This window comes from Scyliorhinus canicula, chromosome 5 (assembly GCF_902713615.1).
Source record: "Scyliorhinus canicula chromosome 5, sScyCan1.1, whole genome shotgun sequence".
Lineage (NCBI taxonomy): Eukaryota > Metazoa > Chordata > Chondrichthyes > Carcharhiniformes > Scyliorhinidae > Scyliorhinus > Scyliorhinus canicula.
Window position 1 is genome coordinate 112,625,204 of NC_052150.1, and position 21,097 is coordinate 112,646,300.

Below are 21,097 nucleotides of genomic sequence, written 5' to 3' on the forward strand. Positions count from 1 at the left end.
TCATAGAATTTACAGTACAGAAGGAGGCCATTTGGCCCATCAAGTCTGCACCAGCCCTTGGAAAGAGCACCCTACACACGCCTCCACCCTACCCACTTAACCCCACCTAACCTTTTGGACAATAAGGGCAATTTATCATGGCCAATCCACCTAAACTGCACATCTTTGGATTGTTGGAGGAAATCGGAGCACCTGGAGAAAACCCACAGACACGGGGAGAACGTGCAGACTCCGCAGACAGTGACCCAAACAGGGAATCGAACCTGGGACCCTGGAGCTGTGAAGCAACTGTGCTAACCACTGTGTTACCGTGCTGCCCATAATAAAGTATTTGATGATGTTGCGTTTTTTGAGTGTTGCTGGAGTTGCACTCAACCAGCCAAGTGGAAAGTATTTAATCACACTCCATATTTATGCCTTGTGAGCAAGCTTTTGGGAGTCAGGAGGTGGAACACTCACTACAAAGGTCCCAGGGTGGGTTTCTCTGTTCCGCTGCAGCAGATTTCTGGTGCGGCACGCCATCAGGATTTTCCGTTTTGCCGGCTGGTCAATGGGGTTTCCCATTGTAGGGCAGCCCCACGCTGTCAGGAAACCCCTGGGCTGCCGGCAAAACGGAGAATCCCAATGGCGGAGAATCCAGCCCCTTGTGTCTGACCTGTCACCACATTATTTATGTGACTGATCTAGTTTAGTTGTTGGTCAATGCAGTCACCCAGGATGTTGATGGTGGGGAATTCAGCAATGATAATGCCATTGAATGTTAATGGGATATGGTTAGATTCTTTCTTGTTGGGGATGATCATTGTCTGTATTTGCATAACATGGATGTTACTTGCCACTTGTCAGTCGAAGCCTGAATATTGCCTAGGATGTGCTGCATGCAGATATTGAACTATCTGAGGAGTTCAAATAGTACTGAACACTGGATTCATCAGCAACCTATCCCAGTTCTGACCTTCTGATCAAGGGAAGGTTATTGAAAAACAGATGAAACAGCTTGAACTTAGGATACTACCCTGAGGAACTGTTGCAGTTATGCCCTGGGACTAAGATGATTGGCTTCCAGAAAACCAGCATTCTCCTCAGGATTCTCATTGACTCCAGTTTTGCTCAGGCACCTTAAGGCCACACAGGGCAGCATGGTGGCACAGTGGTTAGCACTGCTGCCTCACAGCTCCAGGGACGTGGGTTCAATTCCAGCTTCGGGTGACTGTATGTGTTTAGTTTGCACTTCCTCCATGTATCTGTGTGGGTTTCCTCTGGGTGCTCCAGTTTCCTCACACAGTCCAAAGACGTGCAGGTTAGCTGGATTGGCCATGCTAAATTGCTCCTTAATATCCAAAAGGTTAGGTGGGGCTACTCTGTTACGGGGATAAAGTGGAGTCAAGGGCTTAAGTAGGTTGCTCTTTCCAAGGACTGATGCAGACTCAGTAGGCTGAATGGCCTTTTTCTGTAGGGATTCTATGGATTCCATGATTGGATGAAATGCTGCCTTGATGTCAAGGGCAATCATTCTCAGCTGACCATATCTGGAATTCAGCTCTTTTGTCTGTAATGATCTTGTTGGATGGCCTGATTTATATTCCAAGAACACTTGTAGCTAAAGCTATAAATGAATTATTAACATTAACTGTGGGTAAACTATATGCAAAACAACAGATGAATAACAATAAGATCAAGCACAAGAAACCTCTCTTCCGCTTCCTCCAGCCAGTCTGAGGGGTCACCTGATGCTAACATTCGCTTATATGCCAGTGAGACTCCCACTGGTCAGTCGGTGAATTACAACACAACTATGATATCACGACATTGTCCATGTCTGCACCAAAGTTGTAATGTGCTCTGGAGTTGACTGGTACTGGCAGAACCAAAATGAGCATTGGTTAGCAGGTTATTGCTGTGTGGGTGCCACTTGCAAGCTGCCGTTATGACACCCTCCATGTGAACTGATGGGGCAGTAATTGCCAGGGTTGGATTTGTCAGGCTTTTTGGGAACATACTTTGGGCAATTTTCTGCATTATTGTTGCAGCTGTACTGGAACAGCTTGGCTAAGGGCTTGGTTAGGAACAATGAGGACTCAAATGCAACAATTGGAGGGGGGGGGGGGGAAGTATGATGTAGGTCTGTCATCAGAGGCCATAATTCAAGGGCTAAGTCAGAGATACATCTGTTCTAAAACACACTCCAAATTCTGGATTATGGACGGTTGTCAGAAGTTGCTGTCCTTGACCATCCATCAATTTCACTGATTTAGCTAAACACTTTAGAAAAGAGCAGTACCATTAACCAGAAATTTATCTGGGGTAGTCACATAAATACTGTGACGACAAGAACAGGTCAGTGTCTGGGAGTTCTAGGGTCAATATTTCACCTCCTGACTCCCCAAATCTTGTCAACCATCTACAATGTACAAGTCAGGAATGACACAATAATCATCACTTCCTAGATGAGTATGGCTCCAACAACACTCAAGAAACTCAACACCATCCAGAACAAAGCTTGATTGTTACCCTATCCAGCATCTTAAGCATTAATTCCCTTAAATGCCAATGCACAGTGGCAGCAATGTTTACCATCTACAAAACTCACTTCAGCCACTCACCAAGACTCCGTCAACGGCATTTTCCAAACCGACCCGTACCTCTACCATCTGGAAGAACAAAGGCAGCATATGCATGTGAACACCATCACCAGCAAGTTCCTTCCAAATCATTTAGCACCCTGACTTGGAAATATATTGTCATTCTCACAAGTGAGAATGACAATATATTTGTCATTGTTTTGATCACTGGATCAAAACCCAACTACTCCCTTCCCAATAGCACTGTGGGTGTACCTACACCACAAGATTGCGCCTTCTCAAAGACAATGAGGAATGGCAATAAATGCTGAACCTGTCAATGATGCACACATCCCAAAGCGAAGAAAAAAAAAAGGATGGGCAATAAATGTTGGCCATTCTAGCTTTGCTCAAATCCTCAAAATATCTATCATTAACAGGATTCAAAATTGTGTTTGCCTTCACAAATATAGCTTCCAACAAATATGCACCGCAAATAGTCCCATGGGATGCTTGTAATTGAATAGAATGGTGTGCCCGTCTTTGAATGATTTGTGAGATGTGTCCCCAGAGACTAATCACAATCAATGTTTAAGGTGTTTTAAACCAAGCTATTTCCCTCTTATAACTTGACGTGTTATATCAGCCAATCGCAAATACATATCTGCAAAAAGTTAGCAGTTACCAACTTAACCATTATCGTGCTATCACTACCAAGAAACAGTCCAGTAAATAATTCATCATAAACAAAATCTTTGGATAAAGCTGTTTTTATTGTAAATAATGGGCTGGATTCACTGGCTCCACAGCTGTGTGTTTCTCACCGGTGTGCCATTTGTTGGCGGCGAGATTCTCTACTCCCGCCGCTTGTCAATAGGATTTCCCATTGAAATTAACCCCACGCCACTGAGAAACCCACCAGGCACGAGAAGTGAATGGTAACAGCTGGAGAATTCCGGCCAATATTATTTTCATTGACGGTTTCTCACCTTTCCAAGATTGTGCTTTTTTATGTTCAGATATATTCAGATGTTCAGATATATTTTAATTTTGCAAATTTCAGGTTGCAACTCCAAAGAGAGGCTGTCACTCTGCAATTCATTCATTTGAAGCTGGAGACTGTCCCTTAGCTCCAAATAATGTAAAAGACAAAAACTGTGGGTGGAATCTTGAGCCCACACTCGCCACCTGCAGGGTAGGCAGCGAGCACAGAAAATCTGGGAATTGGGAAACTTCTACTCCCCCCCACCCCCACCCCCCGCCCCATGAGCTATACTTACCTCTGCACTCCCAGGGGGACCCCTTCGACTGTCTCACACATAGCCCAAACCAGTTGCTCAGGGATGAATATTTAGTGAGGGGGGATCATTTGGCGAGTGGCCGCTAAGTACATAGAAATGTATTAAAATTTATTCGAGTTAGGTTCACACCTCCTGTTGGCATAAATTTTGTGTCGTCGCCGGCGAGGGGCTAGGAAAATTGGGAAATGCCATCTCTCCTGTGAGAATCACATTTCCCAATTCTCACGAGATTTTTCTGCCCTTACTACCGATCCCACTGGTGGTGAGTGCAGGCTCAAGATTCCACCCTCCATCTAACTCGTAAGTGCAGCAAGTTACTACTGTAATATAGGTACACTCTACTACTGATGTGCTGCTCATGTGTTCTTGATTCTAGTTTTATTCCATATGCCTTATACCAGTCTCATCTCTTTATTGAGCCTTAGCAACATGAGAAATAATGAGAAAACAGCCTTCCTGGAAAGACAGAACAAAGAATCCATAGAATCCCTACAGTGCAGAAGGTGGTCATTTGGCCCATTGAGTCTGCTCCAGCCCTACCCAGAGCACCCTACCTAGTCCCACCCCTCCACCCTATCCCCATTATCCCACCTAACCTGCACACCTTTGGACTTTGGGAGGAAACCGGAGCACCCCAAGGGATCCCACACCGACATATGGAAGCGTGCGAGGGACGTTTTTTACATAGAGGGTGGTGGTGGCCTGGAATGCACTGCCAAGTGAGGTGGTTGAGGCAGATACGTTAGCGACCTTTAAGACATATCTGGATAGACACATGAACAGGAGGGGTATAGAAAGACACTGGTGGTTGGTCTGATAGGACACGTGATCGGCGCAGGCTTGATGGGCGGAAGAGCCTGTTCCTGTGCTGTATTGTTCTTTGTTCTTCTTGTTCTTTGAGAATGGGCAATGGCCAAAAGTGAACCCAGCTAACTAGTGCTGTGACGCAGCAGTACTAACCACTGTAGCACTGTGCCACCATGCACCCTTCGTGACCCAGCACAATCGAAAATGCCGTATTATGAAGTGACAAATTGTTCAAATGAACTATCGTCAGTTTGAGCTGCTTTTTCACTTGCAAAAGATGAACGTAGGTTGTTATTATTCTGGTTTGAATGAGTTTATAACAAGGACATTGCTGGCAGAAAATTTCTGAAATGTAGAGAGTGAACATCTGCTCGTAAAGAGTCTAATTAACTCTTGAAAATAATGAACTGCTGAATAATAATTATCAAAGGAAACTTAAGGATCTTTAAAAATAACGAGAGATAATTAGTCATAAACAACCTTGGTATAACTATGCTAATGTAATATAGCCGAGGAAGAAAAGAGCTCTAAAGCCATTGTATTTCCATAGTGTTAATAAAGCTAGTGTAATAAATAACTTAGTTTTTAAAAAAATTATTCTTGGGATGTGGGTATTATTGGCTAGGGCTGCATTTATTACCCATTCCTAATTGCCTTTGAGCAGATGGTGGTGAGCTGCCTTTTTGAATTGCTACAGTCCATATCGTGTAAGTAACACGATACAGTGCTGTTAGAGAGGGAGTTCCAGGATTTTGACCCAGCGATAATGAAGGAATGCCGATATTTACAAGTCAGCGTGGTGGGTGACTTATATGGGAACTTGCAGGTGGTGTGTTCCCATGCATCTGCTGCCCTTGTCCTTCTAGGTGGTAGAAGTTGTGGATATGTAAGGTGCTGCCAAGAGGAGCCTTGATGAGTTGTTGGTACATGCGGCTGCCACTGTGCTTCGGTGGTACAGGGAGTGAACGTTTGTGAGTGGGTGGAGTACCAGTCAAGCTAACTGCTTTGTCCTCGATGGTATCAAACTTCTTGAATGTCGTTGGAGCTGTACTCATCCAGGGCAAGTGCCTTTTCCATTTCACTCCTGATTTGTGCCTTTTAGATTGTGAACAGTCTTTGGGGAGTTAGGAAATGTGCTACTCGCCAAAGGATTCCTCGTCTCTGACCTGTTCTTGGAGCCACAGTATTTATATGGCTGATTCAGTTCTGTGGCTGGTCAATAGTAACCCCTAGGATGCTGATAGTGGGGGATTCAACGATGGTCGAGGTTCACAGTGTCAGTTCGAGGGTAATGGGAGGTGGGTGGCGGTGGGAGTCAGTTGTAGTGTGCAAGGGGGTTGACTGATGGTGATGGCGGAAGTTCTCATGTGAATGTGAATTGGCCAACGGTGGTGGGGTTTACACTCATCAAAGGCAAGGAAAGGATGATGGGCTGTGGGTTGAGAGTAATATAGCGAAAGTCAAAGGTCAGTGAGATAGGGTGCAAAGTGATGGCTTCCAGTTCCAGAGATCCAGGGGTGACAGGTAACATATCTGAAGAAGTCCGGGGAGAGCTGAGGTATGGTCGTAATGTAACCAGGAATTGCAAACTCCTCAAAAATAGCCAGATTGACGGGCTGGCCCCACCATTGGGACCCGCAATGCGAGACGATTCTGTACACTTTACCGAGAGTCACATCGTAAAATTATGTCGGTGACATCATTGCACATTGTGGCCATGATTATTTTTGAGGAGTAATACTCAACTTTGTCTACCAGAGGGGAAGCCTCACATGCTAAGAGGCTCTTTTGGGAACTTGGATGTGTAAGATGCATATTTATTAACTGTAGTAACTGGAAAGTCATGCACACCACAAATATGAATTTCCAAAATGGCTTTGGCAGACAAGTCTGCCCAATGGAAATGTGAATTCGGACATTTATTGCCCAGAGTTCACTTAAAATTTCCTGATGGTTTATTGCCACTGCTTAGATCCCAGTAAAGGCAACTTAAAATACAGTTTAATTAATAATCTTTGTTGTCACAAGTAGGTTTCCATTAACACTGCAATGAAGTTACTGTGGAAAGCACCTCATCGTCACATTCCGGCACCTATTCGGGTACACAGAGGGAGAATTCAGAATGTTCAAATTACCTAACAGCACTTCTTTCGATACTTGTGGGAGAAAACCGGAGTACCTGGTGGAAACCCACACAGACACAGGGAGATCGTGCAGACTCCGCACAGACAGTGACCGAAGCCGGGATTCGAACCTGGTACCCTGGCCCTGTGAAGTAACAGTGCTCACCAGTGTGCTACCGTGCTGTGAACTTCTGGGAATGAAATGGTCGTTGATTTGGGTGCAACAGTAATAGAAATGATCCAAACATGCACAATCATGATGAACAGCACCTCAAAAACTTGACACAAGCTTCCTATAGATAGTTGTGGTTGAAGTAAATGAGTTGATGACGCAAATCATCGTGAATGACTATGATTTAGTGGCCATTACTGAAACATGGTTAAAGGATGGTCACGACTGGGAGTTAAATATCCGAGGGTATCAAACTATTCGGAAGGACAGAGTGGATGGTAAGGGAGGTGATGTAGCTCTGTTATTTAAGAATGACATCCGGGCAATAGTTAGGGATGATATCGGTGCTATGGAGGATAAGATTGAATCCATTTGGGTGGAAATCAGGAATAGTAGGGCGAAAAAGTCACTGATAGGAGTAGTCTATCGGCCACCAAATAGTAACGTTATGGTGGGGCAGGCAATAAACAAAGAGATAACTGATGCATGTAGAAATGGTACGGCAGTTATCATGGGGGATTTTAATCTACATGTCGATTGGTTTAACCAGGTCGGTCAAGGCAACCTTGAGGAGGAGTTTATAGAATGTATCCGCGATAGTTTCCTAGAACAGTATGTAATGGAACCTACGAGGGAACAAGCAGTCCTAGATCTTGTCCTGTGTAATGAGACAGGATTGATTCATGATCTCATAGTTAGGGATCCTCTCGGCAGCAGCGATCACAATATGGTGGAATTTAAAATACAGATGGAGGGTGAGAAGGTAAAATCAAATACTAGTGTTTTGTGTTTAAACAAAGGAGATTACAATGGGATGAGAGAAGAACTAGCTAAGGTAGACTGGGAGCAAAGACTTTATGGTGGAACAGTTGAGGAACAGTGGAGAACCTTCCAAGCGATTTTTCACAGTGCTCAGCAAAGGTTTATACCCACAAAAAGGAAGGACGGTAGAAAGAGGGAAAATCGACCGTGGATATATAAGGAAATAATGGAGAGTATCAAATTGAAGGAAAGAGCATACAAAGTGGCAAAGATTGGTGGGAGACTAGAGGACTGGGAAATATTTAAGGGGCAACAGAAAGCTACTAAAAAAGCTATAAAGAAGAGTAAGATAGAGTATGAGAGTAAACTTGCTCAGAATCTAAAAGCAGACAGCAAAAGTTTTTACAAATATATAAAGCAAAAAAGAGTGGCTAAGGTAAATATTGGTCCTTTAGAGGATGAGAAGGGAGTTTTAATCATGGGAGATGAGGAAATGGCTGAGGAACTGAACAGGTTTTTTGGGTCGGTCTTCACAATGGAAGACACAAATAACATGCCAGTGACTGATAGAAATGAGGTTATGACAGGTGATGACCTTGAGAGGATTGTTATCACTAAGGAGGTAGTGATGGGCAAGCTAATGGGGCTAAAGGTAGATAAGTCTCCTGGCCCTGATGGAATGCATCCCAGAGTGCTAAAAGAGATGGCTAGGGAAATTGCAGATGCACTATTGATGATTTACCAAAATTCCCGGTGGATTGGAAATTAGCAAATGTGACACCACTGTTTAAAAAAGGAGGTAGGCAGAGAGCAGGAAATTATAGGCCAGTGAGCTTAACGTTGGTAGTAGGGAAGATGCTGGAATCTATCATCAAGGAAGAAATAGCAAGGCATCTGGATAGAAATTGTCCCATTGGGCAGACACAGCATGGGTTCATAAAGGGCAGGTCGTGCCTAACTAATTTAGTGGAATTTTTTGAGGACATTACCAGTGCAGTGGATAACGGGGAGCCAATGGATGTGGTATATCTGGATTTCCAGAAAGCTTTTGACAAGGTGCCACACAAAAGGCTGCTGCATAAGATAAAGTTGCATGGCATTAAGGGTAAAGTAGTAGCATGGATAGAGGATTGGTTAATTAATAGAAAGCAAAGAGTGGGGATTAATGGGTGCTTCTCTGGTTGGCGATCAGTAGATAGTGGTGTCCCTCAGGGATCCGTGTTGGGCCCACAATTGTTCACAATCTACATAGATGATTTGGAGTTGGGGACCAAGGGCAATGTGTCCAAGTTTGCAGATGACACTAAGATGAGTGGTAAAGCGAAAAGTGCAGAGGATACTGGAAGTCTGCAGAGGGATTTGGATAGGTTAAGTGAATGGGCTAGGGTCTGGCAAATGGAATACAATGTTGACAAATGTGAGGTTATCCAATTTGGTAGGAATAACAGCAAACGGGATTATTATTTAAACAATAAAATATTAAAGCATGCTGCTGTGCAGAGAGACCTGGGTATGCTAGTGCATGAGTCACAGAAAGTTGGTTTACAGGTGCAACAGGTGATTAAGAAGGCAAATGGAATTTTGTCCATCATTGCTAGAGGGATGGAGTTTAGGACTAGGGAGGTTATGCTGCAATTGTATAAGGTGTTAGTGAGGCCACACCTGGAGTAGTGTGTTCAGTTTTGGTCCCTTACTTGAGAAAGGACGTACTGCCACTGGAGGGTGTGCAGAGGAGATTCATGAGGTTAATCCCAGAGTTGAAGGGGTTGGATTACGAGGAGAGGTTGAGTAGATTGGGGCTGTACTCGTTGGAATTTAGAAGGATGAGGGGGGATCTTATAGAAACATATAAAATTATGAAGGGAATAGATAGGATAGATGCGGGCAGGTTGTTTCCACTGGCGGGTGACAGCAGAACTAGGGGGCATAGCCTCAAAATAAGGGGAAGTAGATTTAGGACTGAGTTTAGGAGGAACTTCTTCACCCAAAGGGTTGTGAATCTATAGAATTCCTTGCCCAGTGAAGCAGTTGAGCCTCCTTCATTAAATGTTTTTAAGGTAAAGATAGATAGTTTTTTGAAGAAAAAAGGGATTAAGGGTTATGGTGTACGGGCCGGAAAGTGGAGCTGAGTCCACAAAAGATCAGGCATGGTCTCATTGAATTGCGGAGCAGGCTCGAGGGGCCAGATGGCCTACTCCTGCTCCTAGTTCTTATGTTCTTAAGTGGAAAGCATGCTAGAAATCTGGATGGGTGTGGGCTTAGTTTTTCATGATATGTGAATACACCATGTTTGGGTCTGTAATCCATGCTAAGAATAATGTTCCATGTCGGTGCCCACTGCTGCAGCTCTGTGAGCCAATTTTTCTGAGATTAAAAAGTTTTGACTAGCCTGATAGCTCCTCTGCTAAAACTCTGACAATATGCTTTACAGAGTCAGACAATGGAGAGGGTGCTATAATAGACTTAAGCACGGCTGGTGTGAATTTGTTTCAATGACTAGAGAAGGAAGGTTACTCATAATCGGACTGATTCAGAAAAAGATTAGTTTTGTTTTATGTACATGTCAATGATTAAAACAACTTTATTTTGTTGGAAGAGAGTTACAAAATTATTTTCTTTAGTTTATTGTCTGTTGTTATTTGAGAAGAGCTATTGGCATAAATTTGGAAACAAGCATCTGAATGCATTTGTAGGATAGAATGCAGTTTAATAACCATTATTTCCAACCCCAGAATCTCTTCCAGCAGAAAGAAAGAACAGCATTTCAGTCTTTACAGATATCGTAACTGTATAAACTGGGAAATTGTGGCTTTCTTTTTGCACTCTGAGCTAGGGGATTAAAGAATTTAGGCACATATGGTGCCATTTTTATGGGATGCTGTCTGCTTCCTGAGGGCCTGTGCGGTGTTTCTTCAGGAAAAGGGTGCATGCAGAGCATTCCCAGGCTACACAAGAAGACTGTCATCACACATCTGAACTGGCTGATGTGACGTAAAGATGTCAAATTTGGATCCCGCAGATTGTTGAGATGATTCTGTAAATACCTTGTATTAAGCTGCAAGGTGATCCCTGCATTATCATTCCATAAACAACCAGCAAATTGCAGATAAAGTTATTTTTAAAAACTTCTGCTTTTGGAAAATGTTTAGCAGTACTTCAGAGACGTTATGGATTTTGCAGGAGGCATTTCTGCAACCTCACAGCGAGGCCAGAGAAACCTATCCACACAAAGACTTCAACTGGTAAAAGGGCAGTAGCGGCAGTACCTCCGGATCTGCAACATGGCAGGTAGTCTGAAGAGAGGTCAGATCACCCACATTATCCCATTAACGGGAGGCAATGTGGAATGCCAGATAATGCTCCAGCAGCTTGTTGTGCAAGCCCAATAATGTAGTACTGCAGGTCACCCCATTGAGCTCCTCACCTGAACCCTTTACAATAGAACCCATCTTCTACCCCATCTTCTGGTGCCTGGCAACAAACTATTACTTCACTTTGGTCTGGCTGAAGCCCACTCGTATCCTGTTGACCCACCGCATCCTGATCCCAATTCTATGCCAGCTTCCAGGGTCCATTGGAGGATGTCCCGGTTTATTATTATTATATTAACTTAATGGGTCTTATATTATATAATAATAATAATTATTATTATTATATTTTTATTATGCAAGCTTCCAGGGTCCATTGGAGGCAGTGCCGGTGTCTGAGCTGATCGCTGCAAATATGAGATCAAGTGATGGGATTCATTCACTTACGACATGCTATCGGTCTCTTTCTCCTCCTCCTTGGCTTCTGTGGCCAGATAGGTGATAGCTCTTTGGTGTCTGAAAGCAGAAACTCAAAAGAGAAAGGTTTGTGTAAGAGTAGGTAGGGTGAGTGTAAAACAAGAGGTCCATGGTCACACTATCAACAGCACCCTCATCATGCCAGATTACAGGATGGGAATTAAGAGAATAAAGCAAGAACATGTCATCATCTTCAATACTCTGAGTGATGCTCAATGACACGGGTTCCCTCACTGCTGCCTCCATGATGCTGAAACACATCTCCTCTGAGGGCTTAGAAGATTCGGATGTCCTTGTCTCCTATTAGTTCTGTTCTGCTCTGCTCCCTTCTATTGAGGCAACCTTGTCCTGCAAGAGAGATGGAAAATTTCAGTGCTTGTGCAGCACTATATTTGTGTCATGTATCCACCACCAATGATAAACTGGAGATATGTGAAACGAGAAGTGCTAGGTGTGAAGCATTGGTAGGCATTTGCTGTTACTCGATAGATTATTTGTGACACTGCTGCTAGGTCCTCAGGTACAGATTTTGAGAGTTGAGCTCCCTCGCCACCTACTCCAACTGCCTTCTGAGGGTGGTCTTCATTGGTTTCCCTGGAATCTTGATGCCTCTCCTCTAGCCCACGTCCACCACTAATTTATCCACTACTGCATCCATCACCCTAGATGACTCTCCCTGCTCAGTTCTTCTTTTATAGCTTTTAAATTCCAGTAACATTATGCAGTGCAGCTTCATTTATGAGGATTAGACTGTCTTTAAGAAAAGCATGCTGGTTGAGTCATGTGATCTTAGCACAACATTGTTCAGTCCCCATGCTGATGGTGGAGGAAGCCAACAGCTTGAAGAATATGTCAATAGCCAGGAATCCACTCAGCCCCATGATACAGTCATGGTAATTAGGTGGGCGCACCAAACTTGCCTGATGAAGATATTCAACAGAATTAGTGTGAGAAAATTGTGAAATATGACACTCTCACCCAAAAGCAAGGCAAATGAATGTTTATCGCCTTATATGCAATCTGTTTACCACCATTAACACCACCCACAGGTTGCTACCCTGTTCTGGTTGAAGATTTCAACTCTTTGCAGGGGTGGAATTGTTTTCTGCTTGTCCCTCCCCATCTTTTGGTCACAGTTGGACATGGGACAAGTGGAATGATAGTCTCTTCCCAAAACCACCCCAGTTCTGCCCAGTGTGCGGCTAATCAAAAGTATAATTGTATAAGTGGTCCACAATAATTTTCCTGAAGCAACCAATCCACACTATGGTGCCCAATTTAAAAGCAAGAATTTCTGCAAGAATACAGTCTTCACTTTTCTGCAAAAATGCTATTTGACTAGAGCTACAGTCTACCGTGTTTTTAAAACAAGTTGGAGTTGCAACTACTTTCACTTCCCTCCATTATCTATCTTCTGAAATAAGACTCATTCAAGAGTCAACAGCTCTATTTGCTGCTCACCCAAGACTTCAAAACTATGGAATTAGATGTCCTGATCTGACAACTACAGGTTTCTAAAATCCAAAGAATGCCATCAACGTGTTGTTATAAATTGATTTCAAAGATCACCCGAGGCAACGTCTCCAATGATAGCCTATGCGGATACACCATGGTGCGTCATTCCTCTTTGAACTCTCTGCAAACCTTGGTATGCTTAACCAGTTTATCTTTGTCTACTGCCTCTTGTCTGTAGCATTGCCTCTTCATATTTAATTCCTGATTTGACAGAAATAGTCAATGCATTTCCTGGCTTCACTTCTCAAATTTGCATGGTCACCTATCCTTTGCTCAATTTTTTCAGCACTGCTAGTGGCCCGCAGTATTGGCTTTGAACATTTGGGTGGTTTAATTAAAGAAATTAAGCATTTGTAGCTACCATTTCAATTTTCTAATTCAATTTTATTTCTGCAATTCACTAAATAAGTAAATGCATAAATGAATGACTGTGTTTGTCAGCTTGGATCTTTGTGTGGGTAGGTTATCTCTTCAACAGATAATCATAAATTCGGCTTTTGCACTTTTGAAGAGACCAGGGGTTTATGTTCATATGTAACAATCAAAATTAAATGCAACTAAAATCTATTGCTATTGTGAATAAATTTGTACCACAAGATGATTTTCTATTCCGCACTGACTTATTCTGCAAACTAACATGATATCGTTATACACTTGAATGTGACCTTAGTCTCCTCATTAATCTATTTTCTGACTTTTTACAAGACCCTCTTCATTTATTTGCAGAAAGTTTATTTCCCCCTATTATTCTAGCAGCAAGTAAACTTGACAGTTCTCTTTGATATTTCAAAATTTCTATTATCTAGATGGGTTTAAAAAGACAACAATATGGAAGGAAGCAATCTTTCAAGAAATCAAGGGTACATTATAATGCACTTCTGCAGAATATGTCCTCCTAAATCTGATTATGGCACCTAATTCTAGGAGAAGCAACATTTCTGTAATCCAGCCTGGGATTCATCATAATGGCTGAAATTAATACATTTTAACCTCTCTTGTGGAAATTATATCAGCTGGGTTTGTATGAAGTAAATGAAAAAAATGCATTGATAATAACCACTAATTAAGGATGAGGGAGTTGTTTGGATTAGAGTTGTCCCTTAATCATCCTTTTATGTTGTTGCTTTCATCTTTTGAAAGCTTTTTTCTCCCTGAAGCACAATGGTTGCTGTTTAAATGAAAATGGTGCATCTTCAGTTTTAGAAGAAAGTAACCGAGGAAAGATAAAAGGAGCAACTTCAAAGGATTTGTTTCCAAAAAGCGGAAAAAACAGATCTGAACCATTCCTTCATTCCTCAATATCAGAGATTTAACAATATGTTTGCTTTAAAATAATGGTTGCAGTTTACTGGTGCAGTGTCTTTACACACTAGTTAATAAAATCATAATGTGAGAAATGGTTTTCTTCCATTCCCACACCACTATTCTGCGAACATAATAACGCCTCAGTGCACCTCCTTAATGTACCACTGGTTCCGAGACTGGATGTAATCTTATAATATAGAAACTGTAGTGTAATGAGTCACTCACTTCTTGAATGGATCCCAAAGACAGTCCCATGGAGAGGGATGTACAATTTTGCTTTATTTTGAAAGTGGACATTCACTAATCCTTCTCCATTGAGGGTTTTTCTTTGGAGATGTCTGAAGCAGTCCAGGCTGACAAGAAATGGTTCAACCAATTATTCCATTTCTCTGACTGTTACCAGACCCATTGGTTCATATAAACCGCAATGACATCACATTTAGACATCTCCAAAGATTCTGGCTTTCATGTAATCAGTCACTTTATACTATATTGTACATTTAAAATATTTTCACTGGGAGCTGCAAAGTTCCTTTCAAACTGTTAGTCCTGGATTTAAACAATGATTTGATCAGGAGTAACTGGCTTTTGTAACACTCCAAAATAGCTTATTTTCCTCCTCTTTTTTCCTTTGGGTTTTTACTCTTCTACTATTTCCTCTTTTGGACTTCGCTCCAACAATTGTGTTTTGTGTTTATTGTGCATCCAGTGCCATCGACCAAAACATGCACAAGATATGTATATGTCACATGTGGGAACAGCACACGTAGGTTTAAAATTATTCAGCAAACATGATAGCAACTGAAAATCAGCTCAGATGTCAACCAGGTGCCTCTGCCTCCTTCAGAAGAAAATACTCCTTTAGTAAGAATTCTTACAACACCAGGTTAAAGTCCAACATGTTTGTTTCAAACACTAGCTTTCGGAGCACTGCTCCTTCCTTTGGTGAATCTGAGGAAGGAGCAGTGCTCCGAAAGCTAGTGTTTGAAACAAACATGTTGGACTTTAACCTGGTGTAGTAAGACTTCTGACTGTACTCACCCCAGTCTAATGCTGGCATCTCCACACCTTTAGTAAGATTAACAGAGACAGGCTAAAACTAACATTTAGGGCGGGATTCTCCAGCTGCTTCTGCCGGTGACTGGAGAATCTCACCCGGGGTCAATGGACTTCTCCATTGTACGCTTCTTGCCCGTGGCGCTCTTGTGGCATGCGAGGAGTAAGAATCCAGCCCAATAATTGCATCACTCCTGACTGAAGGCCAGGTCTGAGGCATTCAAGAAAGGCGACCCCAACCTATACAAGAAATCCAGCTACCATCTCAAAGAGTGATCAGGGATGCCAAGAAACAATACCAGACTAAGCTAGGAGTCACAGACTAACTTGACAGACTCTCATCAGTTGTGGCAAGTCTTCAACAACATAACAGGCTACAAAGCAAAGCTGAGCAGAATCCCCGGCAGCAGCGCACCCCTCCCCAATGAACTCAGTACATTCTCTGCTCGTTTCAAGCAGGAAATCAACAAACTGCTGTCAACTGCCCCAGCAGCCTCGGACACACCCATACCCTCCACCACAGCTTCCGAAGTCAGATCGTGAACCCTCGGACAGCAATGGGTCCTGACGGAGTCCTTGGTCGTGCACTCAGATCCTGCATGGACTAACTGGCGGATGTGTTCGCAGATATCTTCAACCTCCCTTTACTCCATTCCAAGGTTCCCACCTGTTTTAAGAAGACCACCATCATACCGGTACCAAAGAAGACCAGGCAACGTGCTTCAACAACTACCATTCGGTGGCTTTGTCATCAATCATAATGAAACGCTTTGAGAATGAGACACATTAACTCCATACTCCCAGAATGCCTTGATCCGCTGCAATTCGCACACCACCACAACCGGTCCACAGCAGACGCTATGTCCCTGACTCTACACTCATCCCTGGAGCATTTCAACAACAAGGACTCCTATGTCAGAAACCTATTCATTGACAACAACTCCGCCTTCAACACCAAAATCCCAGCCAAGCTCTTATCAATTCCAAAACCCAGGACTTGGCACCTGGAAGTGCACCTGCAAGTGGATCCTTGACTTCCTGACCCATAGACCACAATCAGGAATCATAAACAACAACTCCTCCTCCACGATAGTCCTCAATACTGGGGCCCCGCAAGGCTGCGTACTTAGTCCCCTACTATACTCCCTACACACACATGACAGTGTGGCAGAATTTGGCTCCACTCCACCTACAAGACAACGCAACTGCAGTGGATTGGATCTTGAACAATGATGAGTCAGAGTATGGGAGGGAGATAGAAAACCTAGTGGAGTGGTGCAACAGCAACAATCTCTTCCTCAATGTCAGCAAAACTAAAGAGCTGGTCACTGACTTTGTTCACACCCCTGTCTGCATGAATGGTGTCGAGGTGGAGACGGTTGACAGCTTCAAATTCCTAGGTGTGCACATCACCAACATTCTGCCCTGGTCCACCCACGGCGATGCAATGACCATGAAAGCACAACAGCGCCTATACTTCCTCAGGAAACTAAGGGAAACGAAGGAAACTATCCCGCAATCCTCCTTTCCATGCCTTGGTCAGCAATGATCTACTCATTTATAGTCAGTTTGGGTTCCGCGCGGGCCACTGAGCTCCTGATCTCATTGCAGACTTGGTTCAAAAAGGGACAAAGGAGATGAACTCCAGACGTAAGGTGGGAGTGACTGTCCGAGATATCAAGGCCACATTTGACTCAGTGTTGCAGCAAGGAATCCTAGCAACAATGAAGTGAATGGGAATCAGGGAAATTCTCTGCTAGTTGGAGTCATGCCCGCACAAAGGAAAATGGTTGTGGTTATTGGTGGTTATTATGATCCCAGATCCCAACAGGGGCGAGGATACTGCACCAAAACCACAATATTTTAGTTTATTTTGTAAGACTGTGGAAAGAATACTTTGCTCCAGGAATAATTGTACAAAGAAATAGCGACTTGGTATTTTAAAACAAAACTTTATTGTTAACACAATATTTGACATCACACCTGAAAATAGCTTACAATTACCACTTAAACAGTACTACTCAATCCAGTAAATATAATACCTTTCATTACTATATCTATTCCCAATTAAACAACAGGAAAGAAGTAAAAACATACTGCTCTCAAACCATCTGACATCCCAATGGCACAGAGTAATATTTGCTTTCCAGCCATATTTAGCTTCATTGAGAACCCCTGCAGACTCTGGCTTGATGCGCATTAGCCTAGGGGTTTTACTCTGGTCAATTTCACCTTTGGCTCCTAAAAGCTTTCTGGTCTTGCAAAACAAAAAGTTGTTTCAACTGGCGTGTTTCAGCTTCTTCCTTGTCTTCAGACATGGCTGCACTATTAATGGACAGGACTCTCCGATCGCCGACACCAAAATTGCGTTTGGCGATCAGCCGGAGAATCTCCGTTTACGCCTGAATCGGGGGTGCCGCTGTTATTGCGAACCTCTGCTTCCTCAAAAATGGCGTAATCCGCGGCGCATGCCATCACCTGAGGCCCTCCCCTGATGCACCGCCCCTGATGGCCCGAGTCATCAGTCGCGTGTGCTCACTACCGTTCGGGGACCTTGTGTGGCGCCTGCGGATTGTGTCCAGCACCGCCACAGTCGGGGGGAGCCATTCCGCTGGCAGGGTGGACTTTGTCGGGGGCTCGGGAGGCTGGTGAGAGGTGGTCCGGGGGTGGTGAGGCTGATCACAGGGGAGAAGCTTTTGGCAGGGCAGGTCTACGCCCGGCCAACGCCATGTTGTACGGCACAGCCGCCGCAGACCACCGCCATGTGCATGCGCGGCCACGGACCCAGCCATTCTCCGGTTGTATCCTCATGGGGGCTTTATGCTGCACAGCTGCTAGCCCTACACCAGACAGAGGGTCGGTGTGGAAGCGGCGCTGAATTTCTGGTCGTAAGACCAGATCGATCCTGCGGACATGTCCACAGGATTGAAGAATCCAAACCAATGTTTTTTAACCGTTCTACTGTGAGAACAAAATACTTTACTTGTAGTCTGAAGGGTAGCCAAATCCAAAACTTAATTCAAAATCTTCTCAAAATGAATGACTGCCTTAACTCCACCCATCAATGACATCATCACACCAAGGTGGAAACAAACTAACTATCCAGACTAAAACACATTGGGTAGGATTCTCCATAGCCCGACGCCAAAATCGTGTTTGGCCATCGGGCAGAAAATGGACTCCAACGCCGAAATCGGGGCTGGCGCCAGTCTGCCATGCTCCGCACCCTCCAAAATGGCAGCATCCATGACATGCGCTGCATGCCGTTTCAGTGACTTTGGCATGTCATCAGCTGGGCCACCTGCAATGCTTCGCCCCTGATGGGCCGAGTTCCCGACGGCATGGGACATATGTGGTCTGAGCCGGCGTGCAGGCTGCAGACTGTGTCCAGCGCTGCCACACCTGGCTGGGATCCGTGCGGCTGGCTGGGGGGCATCTGCTAGGACTGGGGGGATTGGTGGGGATGGTCAGGTGGTGGGCTTTGTGATTGTGGTTGGCGAGTTAGGTTTCATGCATGGCCGGCACCATGTTGTATGGCACGATTGGTGCAGGTCGTCAGTTGTGTGCATGCGCAGCCCAGGACCCTGTCATTCTCCGCCCGTTTCTTGGGTGATCCACGTGCATTGCACATGGCACCAGTGCTAGCCCCTCACCAGTACCAGAATCAATGAGGGGTTTGCGCCGATTTGCCAGTCATGAATCTCCACAGGTCCCACGCTGCATCGGCACATAGCCGCAGAAATGGAGATTCCGCTGATTAATTCCCCAAGGAAATCCCCTAGTCAAACACTAGTGCATTAGCCTAGGGGTTTTACTCTGGTCAATTTCACCTTTGGCTCCTAAAAGCTTTCTGGTCTTGCAAAACAATATTATTTTAAAAACATGACTACTGCAGTCAAACACAGTCGAACCCAGGCTTTTAATCCTTTCATTGCCAAATGTTCATGATCCAATATATCAAAAATCCTGCATTCGTCACATGGTCAGTCATCACAGCTCAGGACATCACTGGAGGAGTTTCTCAGGGGTGTGTCCATGGCCCAATCCTCACCAGATACTTCATCAATGACCTTCTTTCCATCATAAGGTTGGAAGTGGGGATGTTTACAGATGATTGCACAATTTTCAGTGCCATTCATGATTCCTCAGATACTGAAGACATGCCCAAATGCAACAAGATTTGGATAATATCCAGCTTGGCCTGGCAAGTGGAAAATAACATTTTTGCCACACAAGTGCCAGGCAATGACCATCTCCAACAAGAGATGATCTAACCATCGCCCTTTAACATTCAATGGCATTACCATCGCTAAATCTAACTACTTCCTGGGGGTTGCCATTGATCAGAAACTGAACTGGACGAAGCCCTATAAATACAATGGCAACAAGAACAGGTCAGAGGCTAGGAATCCTGTGACAAAGAACTCACCTCCTGACTTCCCAAAGCCTGCCCACAATCTACTAGGCACAAGTCAAATGGAATACCCTTCACTTGACTCAATGAGTGCTGCTCCAACAACACTCAGGAAGTTCGACACAATCCGAGACAAAGCAACCCGTTTCATTGGTATCTCTTCCACAAACATTAATTCCCTCCACCACTAACGAACAGTGGCAGCAGTATACACCATCTACAAGATGCACTGCAGGAACTTGCTAAGGCTCCTTAGGCAGCATCTTGCAAACCCACGACTTATACAATTCAGAAGGACCAGGGCAGCAGAGGTATGGAAACATCACCACCTGAAATTTCCCCTCCAAATAGCTCACCATTCTCACTTGGAAATATATTGACATTTCTTCACTAACATTGGGTTAAAATCCTGGAACTGCCTCACGAACAGAACTGTGGGTGCACTGACACCAGAAAGATTGCAGCAGTTCAAGAAGGCAGCTCAGCACCACCTTCTCAAGGGCAATTTGGGATGAGCAATGAATACTGGCCGAGCCAACAATATGCATTTCTATGCAGATCAGGTCAGTGGGCATAAAAGTGGGCACCAAGCTGGAAATGAGAAATCAAAAAGATAGCATGGAGGCTAAAGCATCATTCAAGAGCAAGAGTGGGATGGAGGGATGGGGATGGGAGGAGTGGGTGGTGGTAGTAGCGGTGCAGAGATGTAGGTAAAATAATAGAGGCGCTGGGTATAGAACTGCAGAAGATCAGGTCATAAGTGGCTAAATAACAAGAGTTTACAAGGAATTATAACTGGCTGAGATCTCTGAGATAGAACAAGGAGAGGATATGTAGGAACCTGATAAGAACAAGGATCTCAAAGCCAACTTAGTGAAGTTGAGGAACCAGTGGAACTTGAAACATAAGATACAGAAAGTGTTTAGACTGCAGTAAAGGGCCAATTTGCAGTCCACCACAATAGGTGTACACACACTTTGAGACTGCAATACAAACATATGCAGGGTGGCGGAACCTTACCGGAATGTTTTCAAAGTGTCGCTTCCGCTGAGAAAACCAATGAGATACCCGCCAATGTCAACGGAGGGAAAACTCACCGAATATTGAGCCTGTTGCACAAATTTTTATTTTCCCACGTGATTGACACAGTTCTCGTGGTGGCTTGCCTCTGATTCACTCGCACTGGGAACACAGAGGACTGGATTCTCCCAAAATGAGACTATGTCCCCACGCCGGCGTAAAAACGGTGGAGCTTTACTCCCGAAATTCCTTGAAAAAAGTGAGATGAATTCAAAA